At 42.9% G+C, this 13,590-nt stretch overlaps 1 protein-coding gene across 2 annotated transcripts in view; it reads left to right on the top strand.

Annotated features, from left to right (window-relative positions):
- Nucleotides 1–13,590, top strand: part of LOC120992154 (free fatty acid receptor 2-like) — a 65,924-nt gene that overhangs the window by 45,025 nt on the left and 7,309 nt on the right. Inside the window, exon 1 of one of the 2 annotated variants that reach the window (XM_040420933.1) lies at nucleotides 13,169–13,218. The exons of the other annotated variant lie outside the window; for it this stretch is intronic. The gene's annotated coding sequence lies outside the window, so the exon portion shown is untranslated. Of the gene's footprint in view, nucleotides 1–13,168; nucleotides 13,219–13,590 lie in introns of those variants that run through there. 2 annotated transcript variants of the gene reach the window in all.

Here is a 13,590-nt window from a genome sequence, read left to right as displayed (position 1 = left end):
AAAATCTATGTTTAAGGGACACTAAAGTTTCTGATCCCGATCAGAAACTGCAAAAAGCGCAGCAAACCGCAGGTCTGAATTGACCTGCGGTTTGCGGCGATTGCCGATAGGGGGGGGTCACATGACCCCCCTGGCGTTGTGACAGGATGCCGGCTAAATGATTTCAGCCGCCATCCCGTTCCCATTAACCCCCGCGGCGCCGGAATCTGCATTTAAAGTTAGGACGTACCGGTACGCCCTGCGTCCTTAAGGGGTTATGGACACAGGGCGTACGGGTACGTCCTGTGTATTTCCGGCGGGCGGTGATCGGAACCCGGTGCCTGCTCAAGTCATTGAGCAGGCACCTCAGCAAAATGTTATGGGGGGTCCCGTGACCCCCTCGTGTCGGCGATCGCCGCAAACCGCAGGTATTTCAGACATGCGGTTTGCGGCTTTACCTGCGGTTTGCGACGGGGATCGGCGGTGCCATCTGGTCCCCATACGGCTGTAGGGGGGACCCGATAGCATGGAAGGCAGCGCGATGCCTAAGGAAGGCATCTGCGCTGCCTTCCGGTGACGAGCCTGTGAGATCAAGCCTCCTGGATCTCACAGGCCGGAAGCTGTATGAGTAATACACACTGTATTACTCATACAGACAATGCATTCCAATACAGAAGTATTGGAATGCATTGTAAAGGATTAGACCCCCAAAAGTTCAAGTCCCAAAGTGGTACAAAAAATAAAGTGAAAAAAAAGTTGAAAAAATAAAGTTTTCCCACCCAAAAATTAAAAGTTTCAAGTAAAAATAAACAAAAACGTCATTTTCCCAAAATAAAGTTGAAAAAAATTGGTAATAAATAGGGGGGGAAAAAAAGTATACATATTAGGTATCGCCGCGTCCGTATCGACCGGCTCTATAAACATATCACATGACCTAACCCCTCAGATGAACACCGTAAAAAAAACAAAAAAAAAACTGTGCTAAATAAACCATTTTTTGTCACCTTACATCACAAAAAGTACAACAGCAAGCGATCAAAAAGGCGTTTGCCCACCAAAATAGTATGAATCTAACCGTCGCATCATCCCACAAAAAATGAGCCCCTACCTGAGACAATCGCCCAAAAACTTAAAAAACTATGGCTCAGAATATGGAGACACTCAAACATAATTTTTTTTGTTTTAAAAAAGCTGTTATTGTGTAAAACTTACATAAATAAAGAAAAGTATACATATTAGGTATCGCCGCGTCCGTATCGACCGGCTCTATAAAAATATCACATGGCCTAAACCCTCTGATGAACACCGTAAAAAATAAAAACTGTGTTAAATAAACAATTTTTTGTCACCTTACATCACAAAAAGTGTAATAGCAAGCGATAAAAAAGTCATATGCACCCCAAAATAGTGCCAAGCAAACCGTCACCTCATCCCGCAAAAAATGAGACCCTACCTAAGATAATCGTACAAAAACTGAAAAAACTATGGCTCTCAGACTATGGAGACACTAAAACGTTTTTTTTTGTTTCAAAAATAAAATCATTGTGTAAAACTTACATAAATAAAAAAATTGTATACATATTAGGTATCACCGCGTCCGTGACAACCTGGTCTATAAAAATATCATATGATCTAACCTGTCAGATGAATGTTGTAAATAACAAAAAATAAAAACGTGCCAAAACAGCTATTTCTTGTTACCTTGCCTCACAAAAAGTGTAATATAGAGCAACCAAAAATCATATGTACCCTAAACTAGTACCAACAATACTGCCACCCTATCCCGTAGTTTCTTAGATGGGGTCACTTTTTTGGAGTTTCTACTCTAGGGGTGCATCAGGGGGGCTTCAAATGGGACATGGTGGCAAAAAAAACAGTCCAGCAAAACCTGCCTTCCAAAAAACGTATGGCATTCCTTTCCTTCTGTGCCCTGCCGTGTGCCCGTACAGCGGTTTACGACCACATATCAGGTGTTTCTGTAAACTACAGAATCAGGGCCATAAATATTGAGTTTTGTTTGGCTGTTAACCCTTTCTTTGTTACTGGTAAAAATGGATTAAAATGGAAAATTTGCAAAAAAATTGAAATTCTGAAATTTCATCTCCATTTGCCAATAACTCTTGTGGAACACCTAAAGGGTTAACGCCATTTGTAAAATCTGTTTTGAATACCTTGAGGGGTGTAGTTTCTTAGATGGGGTCACTTTTATGGAGTTTCTACTCTAGGGGTTCATCAGGGGGGCTTCAAATGGGACATGGTGTAAAAAAAAACTGTCCAGCAAAACCTGCCTTCCAAAAACCGTATGGCATTCCTTTCCTTCTGCGCCCTGCCGTGTGCCCGTACAGCGGTTTACAACCACATATGGGATGTTTGTGTTTCAGTGTTGAAAAAGAACGCAGGAAGAATAGATGATGCTTCACTTAGGAGCCTATTCTATGAAGTAATGTCTATTGTTAACAGTCGTCCACTTACAGATGATAATATCAACGATCCAACAAGTTTGGGTCCTTTAACTCCCAACCATCTACTTCACCTTAAGTCTGATTACATACAGCCACCACCTGGCAAGTTCACCAAAGAAGATTTATATGCTAAAAGGAGATGGCGAAGAGTTCAATATCTATCAGATCAGTTTTGGAATAGATGGAGGAAAGAGTGCTTAACTAATCTTATGCTAAGAAGTACATGGCAAACACCCAGAAGAAATGTCCAAGTTGAAGTTCTAGAAGTTCAAAAGGGTGAAGATAGACTAGTGTTGTTACAAATAGGAGACTTGTTACTTGACAAAAAAGGAAAACGTCTCACTACTCCACTCAAGTTGGAACTTCCTATACAGAAGTTAGTTGTTCTACTTGAGAGAGATAAAAGTCACTTGGAAGTTGAAAACCTGATGAAAAATTCCTCAAATTCATGTTCAAGTCCTACCACTTAGAACATAGAATTATAGGTAATTTTAGTCGGAGTGTAGCTGGCCATCTAAGACCTGTCCTAGGTTGCTAATATAGCTTGTGTGTTTGTATAAATAAACCTGCTAATAACCTTAATACAGTTCCTATGTTTGTGTGTTTAAAGACAAAAGCAGAGTTATTTACAGTGACTTCATGTTTGGATGCCATAAAACCGTTATATATTGTGTTCACAGAAGCAGAAAAGATAATATGCCTTTAAGATTCATTATATAATGTAAGGTAAGCTCAATGACACAGCAGAAACAACAGAAGGCATAGAGTTAAACTGTTGTTGCTGGGCAGTCAGCCTCAGACACAGCAAGAGTTTTTACCAATCACAGCCAGCCTCACACACAGCCTGTGTGGGAAATTCCCCTAGCAGGAGGTATTTAAAGCAGTTATATAATGTTCCTACTATTAATATAGTGATTAGAACTGTATACTGAACCAGTTATATGTGTGTTTACTTACAGTTCCACCAATTGCAAACTACTACAAAGTTCACAATTCAAATTCCATATTGCTATCCAAATTGCATACAACCATACCAGATCATACTCAACCAATCTGCAAATAGTTACTGCTAAATGCTTACTGCAAATTGCGACCAAATTCATCAAGTAGAACTATTTGTTAAACCTCAGATATACCTCTCAGAGAGATCATAAAGTGCTTAAATAACTTAAAGTGAGAGTACAGATACTCAAGAGAGATATATATCCATTTTATGTTGAATGACAAGATTGAACAGTTGTACCACCATCTTATGCATACCGCCATTTTGTGATATCTTTTCAACACGTGTTATGTACATGGACTATCAGCTGTGGAGGCGGCAGTGTTATATATGAAGAAAAGTTGAAGTTAATAAAGAAGTTATTTCAAGCATTTGGTGTGCTCTTTAAACCTACTGTTTCCATAGAACGGCGCTAGAGGAATTACAGAGTAGTAGACAGTCTGGTTAGACTAAAAAGTCAAAGATATCAGAATTCTTCTAATGCCACAGCGCTAAAGGCACTTCATAGTGCTGCGCCTGCCACATTGGTGTCATGGCCATCATATTCTTCCTCCTCCACATCCTCCTCCATGGCAGTTTCTCCTTGTGTGTCCCCAACAGATATTGGGCAGACAGGAAAGATGTGTCAGCTGTTCTTCTTCTGCTGTCATTCCCTGCTGCGTCTGTTTTAAGATCTATATGAGGGGGATAACATTGTTTATGCCGGTGTTGTCCCAGCTCACAAAATCTTGGCCTCTTCGAAGGGCTTCAGCACTTGGTAGGCCTCTCGGATGAGCTGCCACTTCCTGCCCTCGAAGAAACACATGCTCCCTGCCATGACAAAATCATTCACAGCTTTCTGCTGATCGTACAGATGCTCGAGCTTGTGCAATGTTGAATTCCAGCGAGTTAAAATGTTGCGGATTAAGTGGTGTAGTGGCAGGCCTTTCTATTGCTGCAAGTCCAGGAAAGCATTCCTTCCTTGCCACATGTCTGAAATGTGAGGACAGTCTCCTCGACATTGCCAGCACCTTGCGCAAGCCAGTGGACTTTTATAAAAAAACATTGCATGACTAGGTTAATTGCGTGCACCATGCAGGGAGTATGTGTTCTTTCAGGGCGGCCAGGATGTTGCGCCCATTGTCGCTGACCTCCTTGCCCAGTTGTAGTCGTGGGGGGGAGGACAGCCAGGGGGATGTTTGCTGCCACCTGTGTGGCTACTCTCGCCCAGCATGGCATGGCAATGCTTGACCTGACACATGTGATAGGAAGAAGGTGGAGGGGACAGCCACACTTTGCCTTGCTCCTGTTGGTAACGATGAGTGTCCATAGAAGAGAAGGTGGAGAAGGCATATAAGTGCCTGGTGTGGGAGCCAAGACCAACACAATCATGGAGCATTCAAAAGGACCTGTCCTTGTTGCTGGGGTGCTGCTTTGCCGCTGCCGCAAAAAACATTGACCCAGTAGGTCGTGGAAGACATGTACTGTCCCTACCCATAAGAGCTGCTCCAGGTGTCCATGGTGGCATGAAACTTGCCGCACAGTGAGAATTGCAAGGAGCAACCCATGTTGTCCGCCACATTAGAGTACAAGGCAGTGTCACGCTCGTGTGTAGGAGGAAAACACCACACCGAGCATAGGAGGTGAAAGGGGATACCGGAATAAGGCCTGGAAACTAGGGAAGGAAGATGGACAACACCTCCTAGAGAAAACCCTAACTCTAGTCCTGACAGACTACCAGTATGAACAGGCCCCAAAGGTAGGCAAGTTCATACACCGGATACCTAGAATCCTATCTCACCTTAAAGGACCCTGGAACTAATGTCAGGACTGAGTCTACCTGTTCTTCCAAAGTGAAGGACGAACTGGAGTCTCCCTCAGGCCTAATGACAAACAACAGGGAAAGGCAAGACACACATATATCAAAACAAAATACAAAAGGGAACGGAAACCCTTATCTTCAATGAAGCTTTGGTAGCACCAGGAACTCAGCCGAGAACCAAACACAAGCTAACCGCAAGTCCAACAGAAGCTATAAACCGCACAGCATAGTGGGAGAAACAACAATAAATAGAGAAGGATAAATGACCACAATATCAATACCTGGGGATAGAAGGTGCGGCAAGCACCAGAAACAACACAGACGTCATTTGATCCAAAAGAAAAACATGTCAGATCAAACCACGTGCTGCCAGTCTCACAGATCTCCTGCCAGCTGTCGCAGTAACGTTCTTATGTCTCGATATGTCCGTGACAGGCAGGAATAGCTTTTTAGAGAAATAATGCCGGCTAAGAATCTTCCAGCGAGGCTGAGCGCACGACATTAGCTTACTAAAGGCAGTAGAGTTTACTCGTTGTGTCGGCAGCAGCTGCACGCCAGCAACTTCGCCAGGTGGGAAATAAACTTGCGCACTAGCGGATTGCTGGGTGTGTAGAGTTGTGTCCTGGCCACGCATTCCATTATCCCCTCCATGACTATCCTGGCATCGTATGTGTGCATATGTAAGGGAGGGTTCACATCACATTTTTGCCTTCCGTTTGATGTACAGTACAGACCAAAAGTTTGGACACACCTTCTCATTCAAAGAGTTTTCTTTATTTTCATGACTATGAAAACATCAAAACTATGAATTAACACCTGTGGAATTATATACATAACAAACAAGTGTGAAACAACTGAAAATATGTCATATTCTAGGTTCTTCAAAGTAGCCACCTTTTGCTTTGATTACTGCTTTGCACACTCTTGGCATTCTCTTGATGAGCTTCAAGAGGTAGGCGCATGGACGGTCACATCCAGGGTCCACATGGAGCTTCTAGGAGTCTGGGAGCGGGCCCTGTTTGTACTTGAAACGATTGGTGGAGCAGCAGTTACCGCTCACTGCTGCTCCACCAATCGGATAACACGGTGCAGCAGCGCAGAGGTAGGAGAATACCTCTCTCCCCTCCCCTCTCCTCTCCTCTTGCTTCATTGCGCAGCGTCACGACGCCCCTTCCCCAGGCAGGGAGAGACGGGAAATATATAAAATAAAATAAATGAAAAAAAATTAAATTATTTGAAATATGGCCCTGCTGGCCACACTCCTGCTACTGCTCCCGGTCCCCTACTGTGCTCGGGCCCCGAAGCTGTCGCTTCCCCGATAGCTACGCCACTGACTACTATGACTTACTACTACTTCTTGCTACTACTACTACTACTACTACTACTTACTACTTTTGACTGGATTGCTGCTGCTGCTACTAGCCACATTCTGGCCCTGGGTCTTTCATTTAGAACCGTAACCCGGACATTTTTGGGCCTAATGTACACAGTCACACAAAGTATGGAACGGTCTGTTTCCTGTAACATAAAGACAGGCACTGAAGGCACTGCTACTGATAATTGACTTTGGAAATGCAGTATCAGCGCCAACAGATTTGGGCCTAATGTCTTCAATGTGCATTCAAATATGCAAATACAGAAAAAAGCTTTCTCTAGTGTAAAACACAGGTTGTCAACCGACTATCAGATTATTCTCCCCCTTTCCTCCCACACCAACACTTGAACTGTCTGGAAATTACCTAACAGAGAATTTGGACTAGTATTTCCCATGCTTACACTCAGAGATTTAAAATGCTACCCTCTGGATTGTAAAATTGTAAAACACATGTTACACACTTGTATTTCAAAAATCTAAAAAAAAATAGATAGATAGATTTGGGTCTAGTATTTAACATTTGTATTCAGAGATTTCAAACTCTACCCACTGTATTGTAAGGCACACGTGTAGCTATAGCTATATTTCACAAAACAAAATAAAAAAACTTGATCTGCCTGGAGATGTACTGACACGGATTTCAGCCTAGTAGTTCACTCAGAGATTTAAAACGATACCCTCTGTATTATAAAACACACATTGCACACTTGTATCCTGTATTGCTATGTTTGGCAAAACAAAAAAACCTTTGACTTGTCTGGAGATGTCCTGACACAGATTTAGGACTAATATTTCACGTTTTCACTCAGTGATGTAAACAGCAACACAATGTATTGGTTTGTGATTTTCCCAAACCAAAAATAAAAAAGAACTGCATGGAGATGCCCTAGCACAGATTTCGAACCAGTATTTCAGGTGTTTTCACAGAGATTTCAAATGATATCTATCCTCTGAATGGAAAAAACACGTGTTGTATAGTTTTTAGCTTATTGTCCCCCCACACTAAATTGTATTTCTGTTAAAAATGGGGGAAAAAAGAAATGTCCTGGCAGTTAGCTGCTTTTGAGGTTTTCTGCAGCAGCTGAAGCTGTGTTATAAGGCCATAATTGCATCTAGAAGACACTATCTGTCTGTCATACTGGGAGCCAATCTTGCAAGTCCTCCCCCCACCTCCTCTCAGGGTCAGGTGAGCTTCCTTCTTCTTCCTCCCTAGTGCTTTTTCCCACCGACATGTGCAGTAAAATGGTGCGGTTTTCTGTTTTACTGGATTCGTCCCAAAACAGACCTGAAAAGTTTTGGATTCGGATTCTGGACAAAATTTTTAAAAGTTTGTTACAAATTAATTTGTTCATCTCTGTTATGTTGTATAGTATAGTACATTGTGTAGTGTAGTGGTAGTAGTAATACAGCATAGTAATATTGGGTAGTATAGTGATGGCAGTAGTTTAGTATAGTACAGGACAGGGTGCTCTCTCTCGTATTTTTGTCTCGTGTGGTGTGTAGAGCGTCCTGGAATTAATGGTGTTTTATAATAGGTAATAATACTATATTGCGGAGGTTAGCAGACACACTCTCCTGTGGTGATGATGGAGCGCTGCCTCCTCCGGGAGCTCTTATCCCGCCGTGATGTTCCTTTTAGAGCCATGACAGCAGAATAATTACCGCACTTAAATCAAATAATCTGAATCTCAGGATGAAGAGCCCATTTCACATAAAATATAATGTTTGCATTAGCCGATGCTTTATAACTCTGGTGACTATCATAACTATTCCTTCCATCACTTGTCTTGTATGAAGGATCCTTACATGACAATCACAGCCGTGCACTCCATTTATTATGGTGTCACCGCCGTGTCTGATGCTATATGAGCCCCATATAGACCCACAAACAGTGGGGAAGATAACTATTTGATACACTGGTGATTTTGCAAGTTTTCCCACCTACAAAGAATGGAGAGGTCTGTAATTTTTATTGTAGGTACACTTCAACTGTGAGAGACAGAGTCTAAGAAAAAATCTGAAAATCGCATTGCATGACTTTTAAATAATTAATTTGCATTTTATTGCATGAAATGAGTATTTGATACAATAGAAAAAGAGAACTTAATATTCGGTACAGAAGCCTTTGTTTGCAATCCCAGAGGTCAGACGTTTCCTGTGGTTCTTCATCGGGTTTGCACACACTGAAGCAGGGTTTTTGGCCCACTCCTCCACACAGATCTTCTCTAGATCTTTCAGGTTTCGGGGCTGTCGTTGGGCTACATTGTGTCTGAGCTCTCTCCAAAAATTTTCGATTGGGTTCAGGTCTGGAGAGTCCAGGACCTTGAAATTCTTCTTACGGAGCCACTCCTTAGTTGCCCTGGCTATGTGTTTGCTGGAAGACCCAGCCACGACCCATCTTCAATGCTGTTACTGAGGGAAGGAGGTTGTTAGCTTAAATCTCACGATACATGGCCCCATCCATCCTCCCTTCAATACGGTGCAATCGTCTGGTCCCCTTTGCTGAAAAGCACCCCCATAGTATGATGTTTCCACCCCCATGCTTCACGGTTGGGACGGTGTTCTTGGGGTTGTACTCATCCTTCTTCTTCCTCCAAACACAGCGAGTGGAGTTAATTCCAAAAAGTTCTATTTTGGTCTCATCTGACCACATGACCTTCTCCCATGCCTCCTCTGGATCATCCAGTCATTGGTGAACTTCAAACGGTCCTGGACATGTTCTGGTGTGAGCAGGGGGACCTTGCGTGCCCTGCAGGATTTTAATCCATGGCGGCATAGTGTGTTATCAACGGTAATCTTTGAGACCGTGGTCCCGGCTCTCTTCAGGTCATTGATCAGGTCCTCCCGTGTAGTTCTGGGCTGATTCCTGACCTTTCTCAGAATCATCCTTACCCCACGAGGCGAGATCTTAGCCCCAGACTATGGAAGAATGACAGTCGTCTTGTGTTTCTTCCATTTTCTAATAATTGCACCAACAGTTGTTGCCTATGCACCAATCTTATATGACATTAACTATAGACATCCCATATACCACAATGCCTCCTTTCTATGCATTCTCTTCATAAATGGTTGCTATAGTAACTTTAAAGGGGTGGAGCCTGAATAGTTACAAATTGCTACAAAGTGGAGACTTTCCTGAAACAGGAAATTCAGTGAAGACAAAGCCTTGGACTGTGCAGGAGTCGGCCTTTAAATGAGACGGCCCATAGATAAAAGGCTTCTCCATGACTTAAATGACTTGTCTGAGTTAACTAAAATTGTGGCATTAAATGCTATAAAAAATAAAATCATCCTATACTGACCTGCTTCTCCACCGCCGTTCTCAGTGCCGCAGCAGATATGTTCCTCCTCCCAGTGTTTGTACATAGTGGTATTGATTGGCTGCAGCGGTGACCCGCTGTTTCCCTCTACATCACCTCTGCAGCCTTATATACAAGTCCTGGGGGGGGGGAGCCCGGAGCTGCAGGCTGAAAATGACAAGGGAGACACATACGAGTATACGATGATTTTTTTACTTTATGGCATTTAGTGGCACATTTATAGTTACCTTGGACAACCCCTTTAAATAGTCCTGGTCTATACTATAGGCTATCAGTGTTTTATTAGTGGGGGTCATTTCTTACGTGGCAGAGCAGCTCCTTTGTACACATGGCCGGTGCTGCAGCTTGTTTCTTTCAGTCACATTCTATTGACTGGAATAAGCTGCAGGACCAGGCACAGGAATCCATAGCAATGAGGGAGCTCCCATAAAGAAAAGTGAGTTGATTTGTAGTGATGGACGAACATCGGCCGGGGCAGTTCGCACAAACGCGATCAAATATTCGCGAACCGCAAGTTCGCGGCGGGCCCCATTCACTTTAATGGCAGGCGAACCTGAAAAACCTTCAGCTCATATTTGCAGCCACCTAATACTTTATAGAAGTGCACAAATAGTCCCACAACATGGACAGTGACATACTGGAGGGGGATCAATGACAAAAATTCCAACAAAAAATATGTATCTTAATCAGGGGACATTTTTATGTGTCTTAAAGGGAAGATCTCTGAAATGTGCCCTGTTGGAGCCTAAGAAAATGTTATTTTAGGCCACGGGAGTACGGGCCTTAAAAATTAGGCATTCACCTGACAGAAAATAAATTCTGATTATGTGGCTCGAGGTACATGCAGTCAAGGGATACAAATTTTACTGTAGGCCACTGGACTACAGGCCCCAAACATTAGCCATTCACCGGACAGAAAAGATCAAGTGATTATGTGGCTGGAGGTAGATTACACGGTCAATGGATATCAATTTTACTGCAGACCAGTACAAATACAGGTCAAATACATATGTTTAAAAGAACTAAAAATATTAAATTAGATTAAAAACATGGCTAACAAAATCACCCCTCTTGAAAAAATACCTAATGATAATAGTTTGAATTCGATAACACGTGGTCGTCACTGGTGTTGAATTCCTCCGAGGCCCCAATAATTATCCATTCACCGTACAGAAAAGATCAAGTGATTATGTGGCTGCAGGTAGATTACATGGTTATTGGATATAAATTTTACCATGCGAGTGGACTACAGGCCCCAAAAATTCTGCATTCGCCGTACAGAAAAGAACAAGTAAGTATGTGGCTGGAGGTAAATTCCACGGTCATTGGATATCAATTTTACAGCATGCCAGTGGACTACAGGCCCTAAAAATTATGCATTCAGCAGAAAGAAAAGAACAAGTAAGTATGTGGCTGGAGGTAGATTACACGGTCATTCGATATCAATTTTACAGCAGGCCAGTGGACTACAGGCCCCAAAAATTATGCATTCAGCAGAAAGAAAAGAACAAGTATGTGGCTCGAGGTAGATAAACACGGTCATTGGATATCAATTTTACAGCAGGCCAGTGGACTACAGGCCCCAAAAATTATACATTCAGCAGAAAGAAAAGAACAAGTAAGTATGTGGCTGGAGGTAGATTACACGGTCATTGGATATCAATTTTACAGCAGGCCAGTGGACTACAGGCCCCAAAAATTAAGCATTCAGTGGACAGAAAAGAACAAGTAAGTATGTGGCTGGAGGTAGATTACACGGTCATTGGATATCAATTTTACTGCAGGCCAGTGTATTACAGGGCCTAAAAATTATGCATTCACCGTACAGAAAAGATCAAGTGATTATGTGGCTGGAGGTATATTAGACGGTCAATGGATATCAAATTTACTGAAGGCCAGTACAAATACAGGTCAAATACATATGTTTAAAAAAACTAAAAATATAAAATTGGATTAAAAACATGGCTAACCCCTCTTGAGAAAAAAACTAATGATAATTGTTAAAACACGTGGTCGTCACAGGTGTTGAATTCCTCCGAGGCCCTAGGCATTCAACGGACAGAAAAGTCCTTTTATGCCTCATTATTTACATAAGAGAGGAACCATTCTTTGTTCTTGGTGTTGTAGGATATGTTTGGGCTGACATGAGGAAATTAAATTAAATGTGGTCGTCACAGGTGTTGAACTCCTCTGAGATCCATGCCTCATTAATTTTTAGAAATGTGAGGTAGTCCACACTGTCGTGAGCTAGGCGAGTGCGCTTATCGGTCACGATCCCCCCTTTCGGACAGGACCCTCGTCGAGGGGCAAGCCAAGAGTTCCATGGCAAATTGTGCCAGCTCTGGCCACAGGTCAAGCCTGCACACCCAGTAGTCCAGGGGTTCCTCGCTTCTCAGAGCGTCCACATCGGCTGTTAACCCAATGTAGTCGGACACCTGTCGGTCTAGGCGTTCCCTGAGGCTGGATCCGGAGGACGGCTGTCGATGGGTTGGCTGCAAGAATGATCTCTTATAATCAAAGTGACCAACACATCTCCAAACCGCCCTCTTCTTGCATACGCTGTTGGATTGGTACTCGCAACTGTTTCTCTGTGAGTAAGAATGCAGCATTTCTCGCAGCAAGGCCTGGAAGTGCTGCAGTCTGACAGCCCTCTGTGAGGCTGGTAACATGTCCGCCATTTTGTGTTTGTACCGGGGGTCTAAGTACGTTGCCACCCAGTACTGGTCCTTGCCCTTTATGCCAGCCGTGGTTCGATCGATGCAGAGCACCACCGAGTACTCTGAACCCCCTCAAGCAGCTCATTGACTGGGATGCTGAGAGTTGGAGCCCCATGACCTAATATTAAAGGGATTTCTTCACTTCAGCAAATGACGTTGATCATGTAGAGAGAGTTAGTACAAGCCACTTACTAATGTATTGGGATTGTCTATATTTGTCTTCTTTGCTGGCTGGATTTGTTTTCCCTCACATTATACACTGCTTATTTCCATTGTTACAACCACCCTGCAATTCAGCAGGGTCTGATTTGAGGTCTTATTGGGGTCTTATTAACATTGGGGGTCTGATTGGGGCTGTGAGTTGAGGTCTGATTAACATTGGGGGTGTGACTGCTGGTCTGACCTGAGGTGTAATGAAAAATTATTTTTTTCTTATTGTCCCCCTCTAAAACCTAGGTGCGTCCTTTAGGTCTCCTTCCTTCCTGCAGAGCGGTGCCCACTTCCAGCCCTGAACCCAGCTGGCCAGAGGACTGGTCCTGAGCCGCTGGAGTCTTCAGAACTGTAAGTATTTACAGGAATTCACTGTAAGCTATATTATATATATTACTTGTTTTATGTGAGTAAGGGTGCTGGGTGGTTGGAGAAGGGGGTGCGGAGATGGAGAAGGGAGGGGTGGATGGAGGGGTTAGTAGTACAGTACTATCTGCACATTGTAAAAAAAAAAAGTAATCTGCAAAATACTATATATTTTTTTTCTCAGAAGTTGTGCTTTTTTAATTTTTAGAATAATACAGACATTTTATTTGATACTTTTGTGCTGATTCATTTTTTTTTTCTATATTAAGGGACCCTATAGTCACCAGAACCACAACAGCTAAACATAGTAGTTCTGGTGACTATTTACATTACTGCCAAGGAACACCTCTAGTGGCC

The sequence above is a fragment of the Bufo bufo genome, chromosome 1 (genome assembly GCF_905171765.1).
Source record: "Bufo bufo chromosome 1, aBufBuf1.1, whole genome shotgun sequence".
NCBI classification, from domain to species: domain Eukaryota; kingdom Metazoa; phylum Chordata; class Amphibia; order Anura; family Bufonidae; genus Bufo; species Bufo bufo.
This window is presented reverse-complemented; position numbering and strand designations above follow the sequence as displayed.